At 38.4% G+C, this 25,524-nt stretch overlaps 1 protein-coding gene across 1 annotated transcript in view; it reads left to right on the forward strand.

Annotated features, from left to right (window-relative positions):
• The first annotated feature begins 16,186 nt into the window (after positions 1–16,186).
• The window catches only part of fstl4 (follistatin-like 4), a 225,109-nt gene continuing 215,771 nt past the window's right edge, over positions 16,187–25,524 (forward strand). The window contains exon 1 of the mRNA XM_084137849.1: positions 16,187–16,322. The gene's annotated coding sequence lies outside the window, so the exon portion shown is untranslated. The remainder of the gene's footprint in view (positions 16,323–25,524) is intronic.

The following is a 25,524-nucleotide window of genomic DNA, read 5'->3' on the forward strand; positions in this document are numbered from 1 at the left end:
AAATGAGGCGTAGTTGTTTTGCGCTGGAGGCGGTCATATGCAAACGACTGCTACGTCACTTCATACCGTGACGTCACTTCATACCATGGATCCAGAACGAGCTGTAATTAGAGCTTGATTAAATAAATGCTTCGTTTATAATGGGGAGGACGTCTTAAGCTATGAAACTTGCAGGACGTTTTAATGGTACAAAGACCTCTTATATACCAAAAGATCAAGGCAAATTTGGTTTCTCATGTCATGACCCCTTTAATATCTGCTAACACTTTATTGTTAATGCTCAACAACAGACATTTTACTGACTGTATAGGGATGTGCATTTCTCTTGGACACGCGGCCGTATACACCTGTTGAAAATGAGATAATTGTCATTTTTGGGTGAACTGTTCCCTGAATTAACTGATTTCTATAAGAAAGCAAACGTACTGTAGGTGGGCTTTGTACCTAAACCTGAGCACAAGTCTAATTATTGCACTTTCCATCATGAAGCAGCAGAAAGACAGTTGCATGAACATTTGCAGTTGTGGATTGTTCTGCAAACAAGCAAATGACAGTTTCGTTTCACAGCAAAAATGGCTCCAAGTTCAAAAAAAGCTAACAGATTATGTTTACCTCCCGAAAACAGCTTATCAAAGCATCATTAAGCCAGTCAGCGCTCCCTCTCCTATATCAGGAGCTAATGATCCGTGTAATGTCTCTGCTTTCCCCACGGATGTTTTTCTCTCTGCGCGACGCTATCTGGCATGATATGCGCATCCAGACACGGATGACCTTTTTGTGAGGATTCAAAGTCCTTCCATGAAGAGCATGACCTCTGTGTGAAGAGCACTGGTACAACTGGAAGACTCGGACCACCGATTCTGTTTCCATATAAGATCAAGAAGAAATGTCAAAGCAGTTTTGAAACAGTGTGTGTATTCAATAAAAACTTGACTTATGAACTTGGGTGTACATATGGTAGGAAAATTAAGCAATTAACCTTTTTTTGTCAGCGTGCCCTTTCACTAGAGTTGTGTAATTAGATGAGTTAGTGAGTGTGAAGATAAGGTAATCACATCACACCCCTGCAGACTCGAATGCCACTGATTATGGCCACCTCTGCCACCTGCGCATCCCATAAATGATCCCAAAACTTCTTCCTGTTTCAGCTGAGTCCCCTTTATTTGTTCTATGAAGAACACATGGTCATTGCACACAACCGGATCATATTTCATATACATTTCGGCTGAATTTCGTATACACACATAAGTAAATAATTGGACACAAAGGGCCAGATTTACTAAACAGGGCAAATTAGCGTGAGAGCGCAATCCCATAAAAGTTTAAATTAAAAAACACAGACGCAACCGGATCATTTCCATGATGAGCAACGCAATCTAGCAAGAGCAGTGTGGATTACAGCAGCATCTGGTTTAACCCCTATAAAGGATTAGTTCACTTCAAAATGAAAATTTCATTTCATTAATTTACTCACCCCAATGCCATCCAAGATGTCCATGTCTTTCTTTCTTCAGTGGAAAATAAATTAAGTGTTTTGAGGAAAGCATTTCAGGATTTTTCTCCACACAATGGACTTCAATGGCAGCCAGAATGTTGAAGTTCAAATCAATGCCGTTTCAAAGGGATCCCAGCTGAGGAATGGGGTCTTCTCTAGCAAAACAATCGGTCATTTTCTAAAAAAAATAAAAATGTATATACATTTTAACCACAATTGTTCGTCTTGTGCTGGTCTGCGACGCGGCACGTATTACGTCATCACGATTTTACAATCGATTTTCCATGTCTAAAGACGTTTCCATTTTAAATGCCAAATATGGGCAAATCCACGGACAACTAACAGGCATTAGGATGAACGAATTAATTAATAAACAAAATTACAATATGGTTATATACGGTTAAATGGTTTGTGTGTTATTTTCATGCGATTTGGTGTATTTTCATATCAATAATGGATGTTAGCATTACAAATGCTAAGCAGGTGCAGCTAACGTAACATGCAAGACATGCTACTGCTGCTTTACATGAAACATTCATGAATGAACCCATGGCAGATCTATACAGGTGGAGCTGGGGAGGGAGTGTCAGACTGATCACAGCAACACTACTACCGATAGTTCTTTGAATGTTGAGCCGCAGCTCATTGGCGGCAGATGCAGCACCAACAACCAATCAGCTGTGATATGTAGATAATGACGTGATCGCTACCAAAGTTAAAGACCTATCAGCCTGCGCCATCTAGAGTTTCATGCCAGAACTAGGCATCTCTAATGCACCTGTCATGCCAGGAGCTATTCTATTCCATATACTAATTTGTTCAAATAATTCACATAAGGTCCCAAGAATATATGCTTTTTTTCCCTAGAAAGACTTTGGATAATAGAGGGATTAAAGGGATAGTTCACCCAAAAATCAAGAATTCTGTCATCATTTACTCACACTCAAGTTGTTACAAACCTGTATAACCGTCTTTGTTCTGCTGAACACAAAAGAAGATATTTTGAATAATGTTTGTAACCAAACAGTTTTGGGGCACCATTGACTTCATAAAAATAGTAACATTTTAGAGGGAAAAGAGTTCAAGTTTTTGTCAAAGATTACGTCCAGACGGGATTCAGAATGATGATAAAAACACAGATGGAGAAGATGGAGTCCATCAACACTCCTAAAGCTTTACATGCGTGACCTCTTCATGGGTTCAACATTTCAATCGGTAACGTTAGGCAGTTTTGATTTATATGCTGTTGAATCTCTGATGATCACGTAAGCTGAATTGTGCGTAAGCAATCTTCTGTTCATTCCTTCTTGTCCATGCAGATCTTCTTCTTCTTAACTTGTTTTTGCATCTGGAGATGCTGTACTACTTCAGACGATCCATAAATGGCGGGGAAAGTGTTAACATCACTAAACCAACCTGTATATACATCAATTTATACCAACAAAACTCATTTTTATGGGTTAAATCAGGTAGAAATAGCTCCTTAAAGTAAGAGTTGCAGTATCACTGTGACACTTCACAGTTTCAAATACAGGCAACAGTAAATGTCTTCATATCTCCATCTATTTCTCTTTTTCTGTTGGAGAAAAAAAGGAAATCTGCAGTAATCATCACTGTACGGCCGCTGTGCAGTTAAACCTGCTCTTGTTTACGTTATTCTGCATAAAAGACATACTTTTGCAATCTTTTTTTTTTTTTCCAATAGTGTCCAAATACTTTTTTTTGGTTCCACTAACACACTTTCTTTTTTTTCTTTTTTTTTGCTCATTTCATGAATCTGCAAATCTTCCATCACATAAACATGATGAAGCGTGTTAAATATGGATGTTCCTCTAAAGATGCATTAGGGAGGTTCGTAATGAAATCAGATTATTTTGGGAAGCTGCTCTAGCTTTTCTAGGTTAATGGCAGCTACAGGGAGAAATGGCGGGAAATTGAGATGAAACAGGAGAAAGCCAAAGGAAATTGGTAATGTGACGGATGTGGGGACATAAAACGGCGAGATATAAGCAAACAAAGCAATGGAAACAAAAGGCGAGCGTGCTTTAGGGCTGTTTGTATGTGCAGGTCAGGCCCAGAATAAGAGTGACATATCGTCCATAAGACGGAGCCGCAGGAGCATTGTGTTTCATCAGGCCCTTGCTTTCATCTCATTGTCATCTGGGGTCCAAAAGCCATCAAATCAGAAAGGCAAAAGGAAGAGAAACAAAAGGAACGAGGGGCTTCAAGCAGAGACTGCGACTGTGCATCAAATCAGAAGATGAGGCTGAGGCTCGGAGACTTTACCCTGAAGCTTTCCAACACTGGCCTGCGCTTTCTTTACCCGTCCCACAGACTACAGCCGGTTACGGCACAGCGGAAGGGACACTTTCTGTGTAATTCACTGTGTTACTGAGAGAGGAGAGTGTTGACACACACACACACACACACACACACAGATAATTGCTTTTGTGTTGTCATCAAGGAAATAGATGGATATGCAGCAATCTTGGAGCTCAGATTTTGCTTGTAAGGAAGCAAATTGTGACAACACATTTGCACAGATCAGTTTCATCCATCTGTGAGTTCACAAGTTTCATTTGCAATTTGCGATGTTCATCCAAGTTTGCATCCAAGAAACCAGATGTAGTTTAAAGTTGCGGTCACTATTACCATTTTCAGCGAATGTTCTCTGGGGAAATCGAGTCATTTCAATGGGAATCTGTGTGATCTAGAATTTCGATGCAGATTTCGCACTGGGTTCAAACTGGTCACGCGGATTCGCTGTGTTGACCAACAGAAAGCTGCATACATCTCAACACTATGACAATGGGACTTTTTTTTTTTTTGTGAAATGTCGCTTATAAATGCAAAACGCATGCACCTTCATTTAGAAAATCAAACTAATTCCATAACAGTTGCAGTGTTTGAGCCAAAGACAAAGTCTTTATTGTCATTTCTTATTATCATTGTTATTACGTCTGTATAACTTATTTTAAATAGTTCATTTGACTCTTCTGTATCTTCTAAAAAATGTTCTGCATCCATTCATCTGGATCTGAATCTACAGGTAATGTTAAACTAAGCATGAAAACAGTCGTGATCAGATCTACAGCGTATTGAGGATCCAGTGTGCTCTGATTTAAAACTCACCCATTACGTCCACATTCATGTCCTGTGCATAATGGAAAAATACCACCCCTGGCAAATATGATATAATCACTGATCAGACAGTGTCACAGTGTCTTCAGAACACTCTGGCCTCCTTACATCGAAAGCCTTGTGAGAGTAGATAAAAAAGAACAATGACATAATTCTGTACCAATCAATATAATAATTGTATAAATAATGAAAGGGAGGATTATTAAAGGCAAAACACTAGCTTGCGTTTACATGCAACCAAATAGTCCCTTCATAATCGGACTTAAAATACTTCATATAAACATATGGATCAATCCATCCTCAAGTTTAATCCGAATGGCAGTGGAATGGTTTTGGACTCATAATTGCATGTTAATAAAGCAATAAGCCCCGTGAAGGCGTGATTTACAATGAGTGTAGTACAGCTAAGGGGCGTTGATAGACTTGACGCGGAGCAGAGTAAAACCCCCTTAGCTGTTCTAAATTCACTGTAAAACACAGCTTCAAGGGGCTTATTGCTTTAATAAATGATTTTAATATTTATTTTATTCATAAAATAAACACCAGCAACAAAAATATCACGTTATGACACATTTATTCCTCCGCCAAGCAATGTAGTTCCAAAGAGGTTGCCATGCAACACACGCAGCAACAAAGAGTAATGTAACACGGTCACAAATATGTGTTTGTGGAGTAACACTAATGTAATGTGATCACAGGTGTGTGTTTGTGGAGTAACACTAATGTAATGCGGTCACAGGTGTGTGTTTGTGGAGTAACACTAATGTAACGCGGTCACAGGTGTGTGTTTGTGGAGTAACACTAATGTAATGTGATCACAGGTGTGCGTTTGTGGAGTAACACTAATGTAATGCGGTCACAGGTGTGTTTGTGGAGTAACACTAATGTAACGCGGTCACAGGTGTGTGTTGAGTAACACTAATGTAATGCGGTCACAGGTGTGTGTTTGTGGAGTAACACTAATGTAATGCGGTCACAGGTGTGTGTTTGTGGAGTAACACTAATGTAATGTGGGCACAGGTGTGTGTTTGTGGAGTAACACTAATGTAATGCGGTCACAGGTGTGCATTTGTGGAGTAACACTAATGTAATGCGCTCACAGGTGTGTGTGTTTGTGGAGTAACACTAATGTAATGCGGTCACAGGTGTGTGTTTGTGGAGTAACACTAATGTAACGCGGTCACAGGTGTGTGTTTGTGGAGTAACACTAATGTAATGCAGTCACAGGTGTGTGTGTGTGTGTGTGGAGTAACACTAATGTAATGCGGTCACTGGTGTGTGTTTGTGGAGTAATACTAATGTAATGCGCTCACAGGTGTGCGTTTGTGGAGTAACACTAATGTAATGCGCTCACAGGTGTGTGTGTTTGTGGAGTAACACTAATGTAATGCGTCACAGGTGTGTGTTTGTGGAGTAACACTAATGTAATGCGGTCACAGGTGTGTGTTGAGTAACACTAATGTAATGCGGTCACAGGTGTGTTTGTGGAGTAACACTAATGTAACGCGGTCACAGGTGTGTGTTTGTGGAGTAACACTAATGTAATGCGGTCACAGGTGTGTGTTTGTGGAGTAACACTAATATAATGCGTCACAGGTGTGTGTTTGTGGAGTAACACTAATGTAACGCGGTCACAGGTGTGTGTTTGTGGAGTAACACTAATGTATTGCAGTCACAGGTGTGTGTTTGTGGAGTAACACTAATGTAACGCGGTCACAGGTGTGTGTTTGTGGAGTAACACTAATGTAACACGGTCACAGGTGTGTGTTTGTGGAGTAACACTAATGTAACGCGGTCACAGGTGTGTGTTTGTGGAGTAACACTAATATAATGCGGTCACAGGTGTGTGTTTGTGGAGTAACACTAATGTAATGCGGACACAGGTGTGTGTTTGTGGAGTAACACTAATATAATGCGGTCACAGGTGTGTGTTTGTGGAGTAACACTAATGTAATGCGGTCACAGGTGTGTGTTTGTGGAGTAACACTAATGTAATGCGGTCACAGGTGTGTGTTTGTGGAGTAACACTAATGTAATGCGGTCACAGGTGTATGTTTGTGGAGTGACACTAATGTAATGCGGTCACAGGTGTATGTTTGTGGAAAAACACTAATGTAATGCGGACACAGGTGTGTGTTTGTGGAGTAACACTAATATAATGCGGTCACAGGTGTGTGTTTGTGGAGTGACACTAATGTAATGCGGTCACAGGTGTATGTTTGTGGAGTGACACTAATGTAATGTGGTCACAGGTGTGTGTTTGTGGAGTGACACTAATGTAATGCGGTCACAGGTGTATGTTTGTGGAGTGACACTAATGTAATGCAGTCACAGGTGTGTGTTTGTGGAGTAACACTAATATAATGCGGTCACAGGTGTGTGTTTGTGGAGTGACACTAATGTAATGCGGTCACAGGTGTATGTTTGTGGAGTAACACTAATGTAACGCAGTCACAGGTGTGTGTTTGTGGAGTAACACTAATGTAACGGTCACAGGTGTGTGTGTTTGTGGAGTAACACTAATGTAACGCGCTCACAGGTGTGTGTTTGTGGAGTAACACTAATGTAATGCGGACACAGGTGTGTGTTTGTGGAGTAACACTAATGTAATGCAGTCACAGGTGTGTGTTTGTGGAGTAACACTAATGTAATGCGGTCACAGGTGTGTGGTTGTGGAGTAACACTAATGTAATGCGGTCACAGGTGTGTGTTTGTGGAGTAACACTAATGTAACGCAGTCACAGGTGTGTGTTTGTGGAGTAACACTAATGTAATGCGGTCACAGGTGTGTGTTTGTGGAGTAACACTAATGTAATGCAGTCACAGGTGTGTGTTTGTGGAGTAACACTAATGTAATGCGGTCACAGGTGTGTGTTTGTGGAGTAACACTAATGTATTGCAGTCACAGGTGTGTGTTTGTGGAGTAACACTAATGTAATGCAGTCACAGGTGTGTGTTTGTGGAGTAACACTAATGTAACGCAGTCACAGGTGTGTGTTTGTGGAGTAACACTAATGTAACGCGATCACAGGTGTGTGTTTGTGGAGTAACACTAATGTAATGCAGTCACAGGTGTGTGTTTGTGGAGTAACACTAATGTAATGCGGTCACAGGTGTGTGGTTGTGGAGTAACACTAATGTAATGCGGTCACAGGTGTGTGTTTGTGGAGTAACACTAATGTAACGCGGTCACAGGTGTGTGTTTGTGGAGTAACACTAATGTAACGCGGTCACAGGTGTGTGTTTGTGGAGTAACACTAATGTAACGTGGTCACAGGTGTGTGTTTGTGGAGTAACACTAATGTAATGCGGTCACAGGTGTGTGTTTGTGGAGTAACACTAATGTAATGCGGTCACAGGTGTGTGTTTGTGGAGTAACACTAATGTAATGCGGTCACAGGTGTGTGTTTGTGGAGTAACACTAATATAATGCGGTTACAGGTGTGTGGTTGTGGAGTAACACTAATGTAACGCGCTCACAGGTGTGTGTTTGTGGAGTAACACTAATGTAATGCGGTCACAGGTGAGTGTTTGTGGAGTAACACTAATGTGGAGTAACACTAATGACATTCAAATATAGTTTACATTTTTATTAAATGCAGTTAGTCAAACTTTAGAGTGTTTTTGGGCCACTTAAGTACATATTAGGTCCCTGGTTTTACAGACAAGGCTTAAATCCAGTCCCAGATTAAAAGTAAGCAATAAGGTATGAGAGGCTGTGCTGGATCGTGAATAAATACAGTTGTTTATTTTCACGGTAGAGAAGACTTTTATATTGAAAGGACTGAAACTTGTGATCATGGAGAAGCAAGACGCAACTGATAAATGACTAGCATGTCACGGCACGGGAAACCCCTGAACTGTTAAAGGGACAAGATATTCAGCGGACATTCAAACGGATATTTTATTACAAATATAGGACTGACCTGAAGGAAAATGCTAAATCTACTGTAAAAGCAGGTACTCTTACTCGATCTCTCTCTCGCAATACTCTATAAGCTTCAATGAACAATATCAATGCGGTCAATATCAGTGAGTGCAAAATGAATGGGAGTCTATGGAACTAGACGGCTAAATTCTAAATAAATGCACTCGTCCTGTGAGCGCCCTCATATGGAACCAGAGTGGAACTGCAACCAGTTCAGAAGCCGGAAGTTTACTGAGAGTGGAAGTTCTCCCCTTATTAGACAATCTTTGATAGAACCGTTTATGGTGAATAAAACACAGCTATTGACCAATCAGAATCAAGGACTGTAACTAACCGTTTTATAACGCATGTTTGAGCTGTTTTAACTGAAAGCACTGATATATCTTAAAATGTGTCAGTGCCATTATTTTGTCTCAAAATTCACACCAGTAATGTTTTTTTTAAGGCGTATTTATAAAAGCCACTTAAATGCTCTACTTGAACTAAGGCTTAATCCCTTAAACCCTGTCTGTGAAACCAGATTTATATGTAAAAATTTCATAATTACTTCCGTTGTCTTTGAAATAATGTTAAAGTGTACTGATTAAAGTACTGGCATGCATTTATGGCAAACTAAAATATACTTTAATGTCGTTCCTGTTGAAACCTGTATGCCATGCATTTAAATGTATTTGTAATGATGAAGTTGCAATTTAGTACATTTAAAATATATGAACTTTTGAAAAAAACACTACAGTTAAAATTACAATCAAGTGCTTTAGCATGTTAGTCAACACATCAAAATAAGTGTAGCCTACTTATTTAAAGCACGACAGTTCTGTCATTTGACATTATTACAAAGTGCACTTTTAAAAGTATATCTAAACAAAGTCATGAAAGTGTACTCTGTTTAAGCAAACTTAAGTGTCCTTTAATTTCATTAATATTATATTATCTGCAAGTACTTTATACTTTTAATTTAAATATTAGTACTATTTTTAAATATAAGTTCAAAAGTTCACTTCAATACAATTAAGCAAACATATTTTTCACAAGGCTATATACTCTATAACCCTCGTCGACCTCTCGGGAATCACTCATTGTCAAATCAAAGAAACCTTGAACTGCGCCGAGTCTGTGATCAAAACAAGGAAAGATGTTGAATTTACTGTATAGAAGCCAATGTGCTTTAAAAACCATGCAAACCAACTTTAAAAATCATGCATACCAGTGCAGCCCCAGTACATGTACAGTGTGTGCTCCTTCCAACATGCTTACAGTTTTAGAGCAACAATACCAGGTTGAGTGTGCTTTGGACCATTTATCCCATGAGCTGTGAAGTGCCAAGCCTCCAGCTCTGAGAGGCTCAGGGAATGGCCATCACAAATCGCAGCATTTTGAAACTAAGTGAGGGCAACCATCACACCACCGTTTATCCGCTTCAACTTACATTACACACCCGACCTAATGTCTCTGACCTTCTCTATTGCCAAGTTGCCTATATCATTTTCTTACAGTATTCAGGCTGCTTTAATAGCGTAGTCTTTCATATCTAGAGTTTGCAGCAATCAGTGTTGTGGCGTTGTCAAATCAGCCCTTCAGAAGAGTAGGAAACCTGCGAGAAACTTCCTCAGGAAAGTTTAGGGCAAATGCTGAGAGTTTAAGAAAAAAGCCTCGTCAAGTGATCTCGAGGACAGGATTGTCAGGTTTTTCTCATTAGCAAGGCTTCCTCTTGTAACTTCTGTTCGATTCAAAGAGCATATCAAAGGATTTAACTCGTGCACTTTGAACAGCTGTTGACTAACAGAAGAGCCTTGATCTGTGGAAGTTTTATGGATGATAAGCACATTAAACCCTTGCTCTTTTGGAAATTTCCTTTCTTTGAGCTTGTCAAGAGAGAGTGCCGTGTGAGAGTTAAGACATCCGACATCAACCTGACAGTCATCTCGAGATCTGTGATGTGCCGTGTTTTCCTCCAGAAGAATATTGGCCACAAGATGGCACTAAATAAAGCAAGTAACACATCTTTTGCAGACATCAGGGCGTTGAAGAGATGATCACTGGCACGTGACCTGAGCGATCATTACTGTAAATGCCTCTTACTGTAAAGATGATTTGCTGCTGCCAAGCGGAAGGTTAGGACGAAGTTTGTAGCATTTTATAATTTTGACAACAATTCAGACTCCCCCTGTGGTGTAAATAATGTTCTTAATGTTGTTTATATGTCTATGTGATGTTTTTAAGTCAAACCATGTGTAAATTCATAAGTCGACAGCATTGCTGAGTATTTTCTCCTTAAAACTGCAGTGAACCAAAGACAGTCTCAAAAACACGCTTTGAAATCGCTGGTGTTTCTGACGTCACAAACTACCTTGTAACCAATCAGATCAACGTGTGATCGTCAACCAGTGGATCTCTGAGCTGAGTGAGTGAGTGGAGGCGGGGCTCATTTGCATATTCATAGAACCACGCATACTAAATGAGGAAAGGGTGTCGAGTTACATTCAAGATATTTTAAGGCATGAAGAATTTTTTTAAAGGAAAAAACATTTCATTATGTAATTTTGATGATCAATAACATGATTGACTACAGGGGGACTTTAACCCTATCTGATGCAGTGTGTAACCATGTTGAAAGACGTATCCCATGGCCATATTCTAGGATGACAATGCCAAGATTCATCAGGCTTATATTGTGAAAGAGCGAGCACAAGGAATCATTTTCACACTGAGTCCTGACTTTAACCCCATTGAAAGTCTTTAGGATGGAGTAACGCCACTTCATAACTATATAAGTGTCCAAACCAATGCACAATATCGTTCAGTTTTGTCATCTGCACTTTAAATGCTAGAGCTCTTTAAAGTAGGATGAATTCTGATTGGTCAATGTTTTTATCATTCATCAGCTGAAAAAATAAAAAGTTATAATAGTGAATCCAACTATATCGATCCCTTGTGCTGTCATAGGTATAGGCGAGGTGTGGACTCTGCTATTCTTTTAATTATGTATATTCTTTTGAATCTATATCTTTATCATTACAGTTATCGTCCTTGGCGTGGAAGGACCTTCAGACTATATTTGACTCCGCCACTATCAATACATAATCTTGAATGCAACTCTTGATGGAAATAAATGTTGTGACTTTGCATGAGGTTGTCGAAGCGATTCCACAATGAATGCACAAGGTAATCATAGCTAAAGGTCATCCAGTGTAATATTAGAGTGCACAACTTTTTTGGGTCACTGAAATTATCAGGCATGACCCGTATTGACTAATCAATCTATATTTCATGAACGCAATATCAGAGTTATTGACAAGTACAGAAAATGAACACCAGGACCCAGCTGTTCAGATTTGGAAACCCCATGCTTTGCCATCCAGGATCGAGTAATACATCTTACTTTTGTGCTGTGCATATTTTCAAAGCTAAATATGATTGGATCACAATTTGTCAGATTACCAAATCTGGATTACCAGTGCTCCAAATATAAGATAAATGAACTACAGGTAAAGAGTCAGTGTGGGTCTCTTTAAGAGTTTTATTTGAAGAGAAAGAAAACAGCATAAACAAACAAACAAACATTCCCTAACATTTCCAATGTCCTTTAATCAATCTGACGCCGACGGAGGCACTAAAGCTGATGGGGAGAAGAATTATATGTTTTAATGCTTTTGCGCTCTCTCACAAAAGTTGTACGTTCCCCCAAATAACTGCTTTAACCAGCGAAGAACTCAAGTTTTGAGAGTGAATGCAAAGTTTCTTGGGGGAACGCAAAACCTTTGCAAGAGAATACAAAAGCAGTAAAATTATTTTTTGCTCCCATCACCATGTCCCTTTAGGGTTTCCGTAGCCCCTCGTGTGACCCACAGCGAAAACTAACAAATATACATGCAATAAGGGATGCAGTTGTCAGAAACTACTTTTGACTGGTTCATCTCTGATGATTGTGCCATTAATGTGTATATGCAGTGATAAAAAACACTTGAAAATGAAATGTTTGACAGCTATTTCTGGGATTATTCCATGATGTCAACTGTACTTTACTGTACTGAAACTGTACTAATGTCTACTTCTACTTGATTATTTTAGCAGTTACACTAATCAAGAGCAAAATATAAATGTGTGTTGTATTTTTTTACCAGTTTTAAAGTATTAAATTTTTTTGTCCCTGAAATCCACCCTTCTGCCGGGATCAAGCTAATCCTGATTTTCTTTGGATCAAAGGAATCCCAATCTTACTAATAAGCTTTAAAGAACACAAACAAACTGATGGTTTAATCTAGATCAAAACCAAGATTGGATTTCCAAATCCTTTTTGAACAACCCATTTTCAAGATTTGATCCAATCCGATAGCCGGTCCCTGGAAAAGCCGAGGATTGGCCTCAGATGTGATCAAATGCCAGTCCCAGGGGGCGCTAGAACGCTCAGGATGACGTAACGAGACTCATTCATCTCAGCATCCTTAAAAAGGCCTTTTACCTTCAGCATCTTCAGCATCTGCAACATCTTCAGCATCTTCAACATCTGCAACATCTGCTTGGCCGAATGTAGTGAATGTGGTCCTTCTCTTTCCACGTGACTGGACTGTTTTCTTGGGTAACACTTTATTTTACAGCATCTTTGTTACATATGTTACATGTACTTACCGTAGTAATAACAGTAAATTACATGCAACTAACGCTCAACCAAACCCTAACCCTAACCCTAACCCTATAGTAAGTACATGTATTTAAATGTGTAATTACACTGTAACAAAACATCTTAAAGTAAAGTGTAACCTTTTCTTGTACATCCACAGGAGAGCTGCGGATCTGTTAGTTAATGGGTTATTAATGCAGGTTTCTGACAGTGTTGCAGTAATTAGAATAGAGTTAATTGTGCTCTCTTCATGTGTTGTTGCCTAAACAGTGCCGTTCTGTCACTTGCATCACTTGCTGTGCCGTTTTGCATTATTCCAGGGAATCGTTCGGCTGCTGCACTAATAAAGCTCTTTTCTCTTTTGTGATGAATGTTACATTGGGCATAAATATTTCAGGCACACATGCAGCTTTGATGCTGGCGCTGTATCATCGCCGGTAAGTGTGTCACCTCCTCTCTGCCTTTGAAACAGTGATGCTCTTCTGTTGCGGATCTACACTCAAAGCTTTCTAAATCTCTTTTATTTGTCGTATGATGTGACTCCTTGTGTAGTTATTTCTTTGTGCCATTACTTCAGATGATTATATTTCTGTGGAGGGAGTTTTTTTTTCTCTTTATGTTCTATGCTCAGTTTCTGGAGAAGTTGTTGTCACAAGGGTTTCATATGTACTGTATATATATGAAGAGTTTAGATGCAAAAGCCTCTAAGTGCCATCTGAAATTTTTATAAAGCTTGTATATTTAAGTTCAGTAATTTCACTTAAATGACAATTAATAGGTAATTTGCATTGCCATTTAAGTGAAATTATTGAACTTAAATATACGAGCTTGATAAAAATTATCATTCTAGAAGAAAATTTCAGATGGCACTTAGAGGCTTTTGCATCTGAACTCTTCATATATATATACTGTATACAGTAACTATTTGTTTTTTAGTCAAAAGTCCAATTACAGACATGCTTGTTTTTTCTAGCAGTGGTTTATTTCAAATACCATGTTCAAAACCCTTTACCCTTGACCGAAAAAAATTACGTTTTATTTTTTTAGAATTTCATACTTCATCGTAATGGTACGAAACTTGGTAAAGGTTTTGGCACTTGCTGTGTGAACACACACTCACACACAAATTAAATGGACATGATTCATAAAGGATAAATGGTCCTGAAAAAAACAAAACAGTCACACTAGTTGGAAACTAATGTGTAACGAACTTCATCTAGTTTGGTACTGCGACTAAACTAAATCTGACTGAAAGCTAATTTTTTGAGATTTCAACCTCAAATTTGGAACACAACTTTTTGTGCATTTTTCATAACAATAACTGTAAAATTTAAAACTTTTTTCACTTCAGCAATAATCTGCCATGTGTGGACTGTAAAGAGAGACCAAACTGAAGTCTGTTGCTCTAAAGCATTCGAGATTTACAATCGTTTAAGGAAATTTCATTTTCAGGTCCATGCTCAAAAAGTGAATAAATGGATTATAAATACTGCATAAATGTAATTTAGTACCACAAAATATTACATTAGTTTGAAAATGCATCTTTTTCTCTTCTTTTTGTCCTTCTGTCCACACTGAGATGCTGTTTTTGTCCTCATTGTAACAAAATGTAGGCCTATATATATATGTATTAGTTTTAGGCTTTGTGCTTTTACAAAGATTGAGTTCCAGAAGGAAAAGCATTGACTGGAGTGAAAAGTGAATAGTCCTGTTGTGCTCATGCCTCGAGTTTCTGCATTATATACTTTCACAGGGACAGTGTCACTATGTATTTTCAAATGTGTGACAGTGATGTGCTACACACACAGTACAGGGCACAACAGGGATCATTTTATTTTACTTTATAAAATATATATAATTTATTATATTTTAAACCACTAGTTGGCACAAAAATCAGCTCAGCACTTTTCTTTACATCCGCGTTTCAAGATGCACGTGGAAATTGTTCTGATCCTTGGCGTGATCGTGGACAGCAGCGCAACGCTGATTCTGTGCTAATCTGATCTAATATTTGATGTTTTTAAAAATGTTGTAGATTTAAAATGAGAATCAATAAAATTATTGAACATATTTTTACACAAAGGTCTTGTTAATGATGTTACATTTTGATCAATGTTATTAAAGCAACAGTTTTTCAGTAATGGACGGATATGTAAAAGTATGGTATTTGGGGTGAAAGACACAATAATTAACATGATAATAAACAGCCGGCTGACTTTTCCATTTGTTGACATGACATGGTTATTCAGATGGGAAATATTATATGTAAAGTTGAGGGTCCACCTTAGAGATAATCACCATATTTATAACGAAACCATCATATTTAAAAAAAATATCATATCATAATCAAATCATATAATATAAAATCATATTTATTTGTTACTGCTGTAAAGCTTTATTAAATTATTATGCGATCTCATTCAATGCTTTCAGAATCTTTACTTTTTTTATAACAAAATAATTTTGTTTCTGCATTTTTCAAATTAGCTTATTTTAATAAACAATATTTAACAAAAAATGTATACTTTTTTAATCAAATTAAACTGTAAATAGTATAAACTTTGCTAAAGTGATTGTTTTGAACAAGTATAACTTAGACATTATTAAAAACACATTTTAGCTGAAGTATTTATGTGTGTCTGTGGAGTACAAGACATCAACACCTCATACATTTATACGATTTTATACAAAATAAACCACTTTTATGATTTATTTTCACACAAAATATTTTGCCCCATCAATGTTCAATACAAACATATATTTCTTTCATTTTTCTTAAGGTATGCCTTTAGCCCCATTGAACTTACTTTTTTTAGTGATTATTATGTTGATTATACAGTTTCAGACATGATGATTGCAGCGGCATCTCGTGTGTGTGAAGTGTGTGAGTGTGGCACGAGGATCTTAGGTGTGTGTGTTATATATGCGCTCGCTGTGTGACGTCGCAGGGAGTGTGTGTGTGTGTGTGAGAGAGAGAGCGCAGCTGATATAGGGTGAGCTGGAATAGCGGGTCACTCTCAGTTGAAGGATGGAGTGAAGGAGAGCGGGTGTGTGAGTTCTTCTGTAGATCTGAGTCTCTGGACAGCTAAAGCGCACATCGCACGCAGTATTTCTGTCTCGGCGCAGGAACACGACAGGTAAAGCACAGGCGACTGAGCCTTTCTCACTGTATTCTGTGATGCTGTCGCGTCTCCATACAAACATTATTATGATGATGATGATGAAGCGCGAGCGCGGTCGAACTGGGATTATACCCGTGCTTTATATCTGCATCTGGTCTGTATGAAGAACCTCAGCAAGAGTTTGCTCTGTAGTGTGTGCAGTCAGGGTCTCTGCCTCATGTCTAGTGCGCTGTCTACATAGACAACACTTCTGGGCATCAGTGGCGCGCGCGCGGAGCTGAACATGCGGTCGAGTTAGGCAGATACACCTCGAACACACACACACACACACACACACACGAAAACAGCAGGACCTTTACTTAGACAGCCAGCTCGTGTTTCATCAGAAATTATCTTTGTGTGTTATAGAGTTATACGATTATGTTTTATCGCTTTATCTATTACAATATAACGTTCTGCCGTTGCCATTTATTAACTGGTATATTATATAACAATTTATTAATTATTGTTATGATATTCTGTAATTATTTTAACAATATAACAAATGATTGTTTCATATAGGCTACCACTTTGTTGTGGGTTACACTTTATTTTAAAGTAGCATACTTACATTATACTTACTCAAATAAGTACTGAGTAATATTAATTAACATGTACTTACTCTAGAGTTATGGTTAGGGTTTGATTTAGGGTTGGTTATGTGTAATTATGCATAATTTACTGTTGTTATTACTATAGTAACATGAAGTAACTAATTAAAGTGTTACCTATTTGTAACAGGAAAATAATGTAAAAAGTCTACAGTAAAAACAACAACTGTTAATTAGTTCAACTTTAACATCATATTATATTTGAGAAGACAATAGGCTAATTGTAAAATGAATGAAAATCATTCTTCCCAGAATTTCTTTGTGCAAACCATCACATTTGCTCTGTGATTTGGTGTATTTGATGACATGTTTCCAGGTTATTTAGTAATCTGTGTTTGCGTGGGCTGAACGGTCATCTGTCTTTATGTTTATTAGTCACAGTCAGTCGGTGTTGGTGAAGCTGAAGTCATAACCGGCCTTCTGTGTTATCCGTGATCTTATTTCAGATTGAATAGCTCAAATGGGTCGGTATATTCACTACATAAACTGCAGGCACTAAAGTGCTGGTAACAGCATCGTTGTATTGTGTAATGTAATGTTCTGGCACGGCTGCCAGAGTTCACCGTAATAACAGAATATGTTTGGACATTTTATGTTTGGTGTAGCCGACAAATGAGAAGCGGAAGAAAGACGGTGTACATTTGACGAAATAGCTGTTTAGTTTTATATTAAATGTAATGCTTTTGTTATTATTACCTCTGACATCTGGTCATGATAGTCGGTATCATGCATACTCAATGCCTTTCTGAGTGTGGTAGAAGCATACGAATTAGCCGATACTCATGTAAAGTCGTGTCATGTAAACAGCGATTAAGACCTTACACTGATTATTAGAAATAATCACACTATTGGCGCACATGTAAACGCAGTCATTGTTGGGTTCAGCTTCAGGACTGAACATGCTTTACTCTACACAAGTAATAAAAATGATATTAGCATGAACATATCCTAGTGTAAATGAGAAAACTGAGAATGTTGTAAATCCAGAGAAGCATTAGTTAGACTGAGGTCGTCTGGGTCATATCTTCTTTTATTCTGAATAATTGTGTTCAAGGGTTTTGACTAGTTTTATAACTCAAGCATTAGAGCTGACGGATGAATTTGCTCTAAATGCTGCAGAATCTGACTGGACGTAAACCTTGAACATGCACTCGAGAACGCATTCGTTTTATTCACTCTCTTCCTTAATTATTGAGAGTATGTGGTTAGTTGTGGTGTTGACGACCCAATCTGACCCACTCGAATATGAATTTATAGTGTAGGCGCGATGTGATATTTCTGTCTCGTACTCGGAGTCAGTGATGATGCTTTATATCGGGAGAACGGATGTGTGTGAATAAACATAAGCAGAGAATATTCCTGACATGATCATCGACGTGCGGAGTGTGTGTGAATGTCAGTCCCAGTCCCAGTCCACGGTCTGGACTTGTTTGCGGATCAATCCGGATTGAGAAATGTTCCACATGTATTCTGCAATACAACAAGAAGCTCTTGAAAATGTCACACAAGTTATTTTCAACCTTTGTCATGCTATCCACGATCCTGCTGCAGTGTGTGTGTGTATTCTGGATGTCGTTCACTGAAGACGAGAGCGTTTAATGCGTTAACTAATGCGTTGTGTTTGTTCACGATGCTAACCCTCAGTCGCTAGATGAACCGCTAGCTGTGGTTTGTCTTGTGTTGTTGCAGTGAGGCTTTGACCAGCGAGTGCAGGACACTGGCTGAAAATACTGTTGTTGTTGTTATTATTATTAGGCTTCCAGATGAAGCATTTTATGATTAAGATTTTCCAAAGATTTTCCAAAGATTTCCAGTTTCTGTCAGTAAAGCCTTGAAACGTTTCTCTTCGTTTGTGTTGCTAATATTCATTCAGAGCAACTCGACACAACTCGTTTGTTGGCGCTGTTGTTGTCAGTTTACATGAGATGTCTGTTTATGTAAAGCCAGATATAATTAGCATAAAACAGAATTATTTTATGTCATTACCCAGCTCAAATGTGAGTATAATGATAATGTAAGCACATACCGGAACAAAAACAGCTGGCGTACTGGAAGCAGAGAGAGTGCATTAGTGACACCAGACCGAATTATGACTTTAAATCTACAGATTAACCAGTGATATCATTCATATGTGTAGGTGTTTATGTGTCGAGGACTTCACTGATGCAGCGCGTACACTTTCATCACACACACTTTCATCACACACAGCTCTTATGAACTTTTATGAGTTTATAATAGATCACACCAATTAAACATATTCATGGTTTCATTCTGTTCTTTATAAGCTTCAAGACTTTGTGATGACACACACACACGCGCGCACACACATGCACACACACACACACGCACACACACGCACACACACAAACACACACACACACACACACGCGCACACACATGCACACACACACACACACACACACACACGCTCAAACACTGCAGCTTTAAACACACACACACACACACACACACACATACGCGCCTGTTATTACAGGGCCATTATATGTGTTCGTGTGCGTGTTTGCGCGTGTGTGTGTGTGTGTGTGTTTGTTTAAAGCTGCAGTGTTTGAGCGTGTGTGTGTGTGTGTGTGTGTGTGTGCGTGTTTGTGCGTGTGTGTGTTTGTTTAAAGCTGCAGTGTTTGAGCGGCTTCAGTCTGTGAGCAACAGCTTCTGATGGCAAACCAGGGAAATGACTTTGTTCCGCTCTCTGAATCTACAAAACTGATGTCCAGCCTAGGAAAATTTACATCTTTGCCTTTTATTCAAATATTATAAAAATGTGCAAAATGCATATTGCGTAGTTTTCCTTGAAGTCAATTGTTTTATTTGTCATAATAACGCAATGAAACTTGCCAAATTGTGCCGACATTATTTTTGGCCAGGCTGCCGTACAGAGAAATTATGAACATGCATAAATAAGAGAGAACCAATGAAATATTAATAACTGATAATTAATAAGAAATAATTAATATATATATATATATATATATATATATATATTTTTTTTTTTTTACTATTGCATTGTGAAATTAAACTTGGTAATGGTATTTATCTGACAAAATTATGTGGTCAAAAAAAGGTTTTGTGTTTTTGGATGCAAAATTCACTGTTACATGTTGTTTGCACATAAAAGTGTCTTAGCTGTGTGTGGACACAACCACCGTACAATCATACAAATCCATTCACTCCTTTTTTAATCCTCAAAAACCCTCAACAGCCTCATTTATCAGGCAGTTTGATCTTCTGAGCAGTGTGATGTCATCCTGTTCAGGCTCCGCCCACGGCCGCTGACGGACAGTCCCGCATTAGCATAGTCCCGCCCTCAGCCGGTTGTACTCCGCTATTCTCTCGGTCGCGACACTGATGTCTCTGATCTGGTGTTGTCTGTGAGAGTGAACATGAGGCTCTTCATGAGGACGCAGTGCAGTACTAATGCGACACCGATTACACCTAAATTCATTCATGTGTGCGTGAATTATTTCACTCCAGACGGCTTCCTGAACGATGGACAATTCAAGGCAGGTTTTGCTAAAGAGTTGAAGCTCAAGGATGGACCGGCTGTTCGTGACCCAGCTTACAGTCTCCAGACACTAGTGATGGCAGTAATGAAAGCCACTTTATTACAGTTCATAGGAGTTGTTTACGGATATACAGTTCACCAGTTTATTAAGCACCACTGAAAAGCTGTGTATATATTAGTTTACTGTTAGTTGTAACGAGTGTTTCTGTGTAATTCGCTGTGTATGTTGATGATAATGAAAGGGAGAGAGAGAGTTTATGGAGAAGACTTTAATGCGCACTTCTTGTACTGTGTTTACTCAGCTCTTACCGTGATTTTCTGGAGTGAAAACTGACGCTTCATCTTTTGTGTGATGCACAATAAACTTCATAAAACTCATCAGTAAAGTGAGTGGATGGGGTCTACTCGTGGATAAAAGCAAGATGACAGCATAAGTTATAACTGTAATTACAGTAAAATATACCCGTTCTATCTCCATACAGCGTATATTATTGTGCAATCTGAACACCGCTACTGAGAGTTTCTGACATTTTCGGCCCTGTTTTGTTGTTGCATGAGCTCTTGAAGCTCCGCCCTCTTCTTGAAAGGGGGCGGGGATCAGCAGCTCATTTGCTCACACATAAACCGCACATTTTTGCTCACCCCTCAAAAGTGCCAATTTTAACATGCTATAAAAAGCGATCTGTGGGTATTTTGAGCTGAAACTTCACACACACACACACACACACTCTGACTTCTTTTATATCTTGTAAAAAGGGGCAATCGATGTCCCCTTTAATATATACAGTTCCGGTCAGAAGTTTGGAAACATTACTATTTTTGAGAGAGGGGGTTAGAGAGAGAGAGTGTGAGAGAGAGAGAGAGAGAGAGAGAGAGAGAGAGAGAGAGAGAGAGAGAGAGAGAGCGAGAGAGAGAGAGCGAGAGAGAGTGTGAGAGAGAGTGTGAGAGAGAGAGAGAGAGAGAGAGAGAGAGGATTAAACAACTTTTATTTAGACATCATTTATATCTCATTCACAATAATAATATAATAATAATAATAATAATAAAATGTAATATTCAAAAAAATAAATAAAAATACATTTAAAAAAAAAAAAACCTAAGACCAATTGATCATCATGTACAACACATAGAACCTCATTGATACACCAGATTTCACAAAAAGCAGGTACATTATTTGTGAGACAGTAATATGTAAATTCCATTCTCAATCTTGCTGCCACCAGACTCATACACATTACTCTAGAATTTGTTGCTGCCAACTCTAGGCCCTTGTTCTTTCTTGTTTTCCATATGGCCAATTTTGCTGTCCCTATTAGATAATTCAATAAACATACTCTCCTTCTTAATAAAAATCTATATTTCAACCCTCCTATAAATATTTTATCTGAAAATTCTTCTGCAAACCCCTGAAACCAAGTTGCAAGTAATTCAAACAAATCGTTTAATCTATTGCATTTTAAAAACAGATGCTCTAGATCTTCACCCTCACCACAAAACCTACACTGCCCCCCCACTGCTGGGTTCAGGTGTGCCACATGCCTGTCCGTAGCTATCGCCCCGTGTATGATCCTCCACTGCAGATCACCAGTTTGCTTTTCTACAGGGAGTTTGTACAGGGTCCTCCACCTGTCTCTAACAAGGAAGTCTGGTCCCAACAACTCTAGCCATCTGGAAGCTTTTTGTCTCTTCAGTGACCAATGGTGTATCACCTTAACTGCTGTGTGGTAAAGTGCCTTCTTTGAAGCACAATCCAGATACTCCAGTTGAGGTGTCTGTAAATTCAAGATAGAATCGGCAACCTCCCCTTCATTCTCATCACACATTAGTGACGAAATCTTGATCCTTGGAAAAACTTTCATGTCATTCTGATTTGACATTTGTCCTGTTGCTATACTTTCTCCATAAGTTCTTTGTACTGCCAGAGAGATTTCCTCCATCATTTTTGAAACAAGTCTCTGTGATCGTAAACCAGTCACTTCCTTAATATTTTCGACAGATTTCCATCCATCTTTATCCATTAGATGACCCAGCTTCACGATACCATTCCTGAGCAGACATGCTCGCACACTCACTGAGGACAAAAGTCTTGTCTGGATCATGTTGTTAAAAAACAATGGTTCCTCAGGAGCCCAGTGAATAGAACTGCTCCTATCTCTGTCCACCTTTAAAACATTTCTCCACACATGAAACATTGTCCGATAAAAAGGAGTAATTTCAGACAAATTCATATCCTCCAGTTTCATTAAAAACAGGTGTTTATCAAGACCAAGCCCACCTGCCCTCTGCAAGATGGCACATGCTGTAGGAGTCCATAACAAGTCTTTTTGATAAAGAAATCTTTTTGCTGCTTGTAATCTGAACGCGTGGATACGACTCTTAACGTCCACCAGGCCATGTCCTCCTTCGCAAAAAGATCACTGATGCTCGGACCCAGTGCTCGCCACTCCAGAAAAAATTTACCAATTTCCTCTGAATTTCACATATAATGTCCTCAGGTGGATCCATGACTACACACCTGTGCCATAGTGTAGACGCTGCCAGGTTATTGGCGACCAGAACACTCCCAACACTTTTAAACCTTCCCTTCCCCATCTCAAGCCACCTGGAAGTTGTGGATATCCTACCTCGTCCCACTGACCCATAATATAACCCTCACTTTTCTCCCAATTTACTTTGGCAGTGGACGCTTTTTCATAAAGCTTAATATTCTCATTTAAACTTCTAATATCCTCTTGCCTCGTGATAAACACCGTAATATCATCTGCATAAGCAGACAAAACTAATTTAACACTTTCACTTCCATTTTGAAATAACACACCTTGTAAATGTTTTTTTAGTCTATGTAAGAGAGGTTCAATCATTAGGCTATACAGCTGCCCAGACAATGGACAGCCTTGTCTGATCCCTCTACCAAGAGGTACTGGAGCACTAAGACCCCCACCAGCCTTTACCATGATAAACACATCGGAGTACAACAATTTTACATATGATAAAAACATTTCACCAAAACCAAAATGTTTTAAAACATTAAACAGATACCCATGATCCACCCTGTCAAATGCCTTTTCTTGGTCTAATGATACAATTCCAAGATCACTATTATTAAGGTGGCTAAAGTCAACTAAATCTCGTAACACAAATATATTGTCTATAATAGATCTCTCTGGGACACAATACGTTTGATCTTTATCAATCAAAAACTCTAAACAATGCTTAATTCTATTAGCCAGACATTTTGACAGTATCTTATAATCCAGACATAGTAGGGACACTGGCCTCCAATTTTTCAATAAACATAAATCCCCTTTTTTTGGTAGCAGTGAGAGGACTGCACGTCGACAACTTAACGGGAGTGATTTTTCTTTAAAACAATTTAAAAATACTTCATACAAATCCACTCCAACTAGATTCCAAAATTGCTTATAAAATTCAACTGGCAATCCGTCTATTCCTGGAGACCGACCTGAAGACAGTTGCTGCATTGCCTCTGCGAGTTCCTTAAAAGTAATTTCATTATCCAGCAATTTCTTATGTCCATCTGGTAACTTTGGTAAATCAAACAGTAATTCCTCAGTACTTTTAGAGTCACATGATTCTTTACTATATAATGACGCATACAAATTCACTGCCGTTTTTCTGATTTCCACCGGATCAGAGGTTATAGTTCCATTTGCGCGACGAAGATGATACATCTGTTTCTGTTGAACATTTTTCTTTTCCAGGTTAAAAAAATATGAACTAGGAGCATCCATATCTTTAATCAAGCAAAACCTTGCTCTAATCAGTGCTCCCTTAGTCCGTTCCTGTAAAAAAGATCCAAGTTCCTTTCTCTTCTTTTCCAAAAAGTCTTTCTGCACAGTTCCAGGATTATCCATAATTTCTTTTTCTAACTACACAATGTCTCTTTCCAGTCTTTGTACTGTTACTTTAATTTGAGAGGAAGAATGCAAGGTATAATTCTGACAAAAAACTCTTATTTGGGCTTTTCCCACTTCCCACCACTGGCTAATATTCTCAAAAAAACTCTTTTTCATTTTCCACTCATTCCAAAACATTGTAAATCTTTCACAAAACAAAACATCTTGTAACAGTTTAACAATAAAATGCCAATAATATGTACGTCTTGACAATTCTTTCATGTTAAGATCTAAACCAACCATATGATGATCTGAAAAGGCATTTGGTGAATGAAAAACATTCATTATTCTGTTGTTCCATATTTTTCCAAGATAAAACCGGTCCAATCTAGCCCCACAAACAATATTGTCAGTCACTTTAACCCATGTGTACTGTCTTTCCATTCCATTCCTTACTCTCCATATATCTACCAAACCTCTTTTTTCCATTATTTTGGATAGTACTAAACTAGATTGATTATGAGGTTCTTCACCATTTCTATCAACAGTGAAATCTGTTGTACAGTTCCAGTCTCCCCCTACAATAATACACACACCATCATCAATGTTCTTAAGAGATTCATTCAGTTTCATAAAAAAACTCACCCTTTCTGACCCATTATTCGGGGCATATACATTTACAAAAGCAAACAAAAAACCCTCAAACTCTATTTTTTGTTATTATAATCCTCCCCTTTTCAATTTCCTCAACATTTAAAATATTAACATTCATATTCTTTGAAAATAAAATAGCAACTCCAGCACTATTATTTGACCCATGACTTAAGACGAGCTTTCCACCCCACCACATACCCCATTCTATTTCATTATTATTATCAGTATGTGTTTCCTGTAAAAATGCAACATTAATCTGTTTTATTTTCAAAAATTCTGAAACCATTGCCAATTTCTTCCTGTCTCTACCCCCATTTATATTTAAGGAACCAACCCTCAAACACTCCACAGAAAAATGAAAGGATAGAAGGGATAGAAAAAGAAACCATTGTAAGAGAGACACCCTGTGCAACTTAATCATTGCTTTAATAATCTGAAGCACGAGATTTACCCTGATGTAATTTCGTTAAGAGTTTCTTCAAACGAAATCTCTTCTTCTTACTTAGTTCATCATGGCTTACCGTTCTCTGTAGCAT

The sequence above is a fragment of the Abramis brama genome (genome assembly GCF_963993115.1).
Source record: "Abramis brama genome assembly, chromosome: 15".
Classification (NCBI taxonomy): Eukaryota; Metazoa; Chordata; class Actinopteri; order Cypriniformes; family Leuciscidae; genus Abramis; species Abramis brama.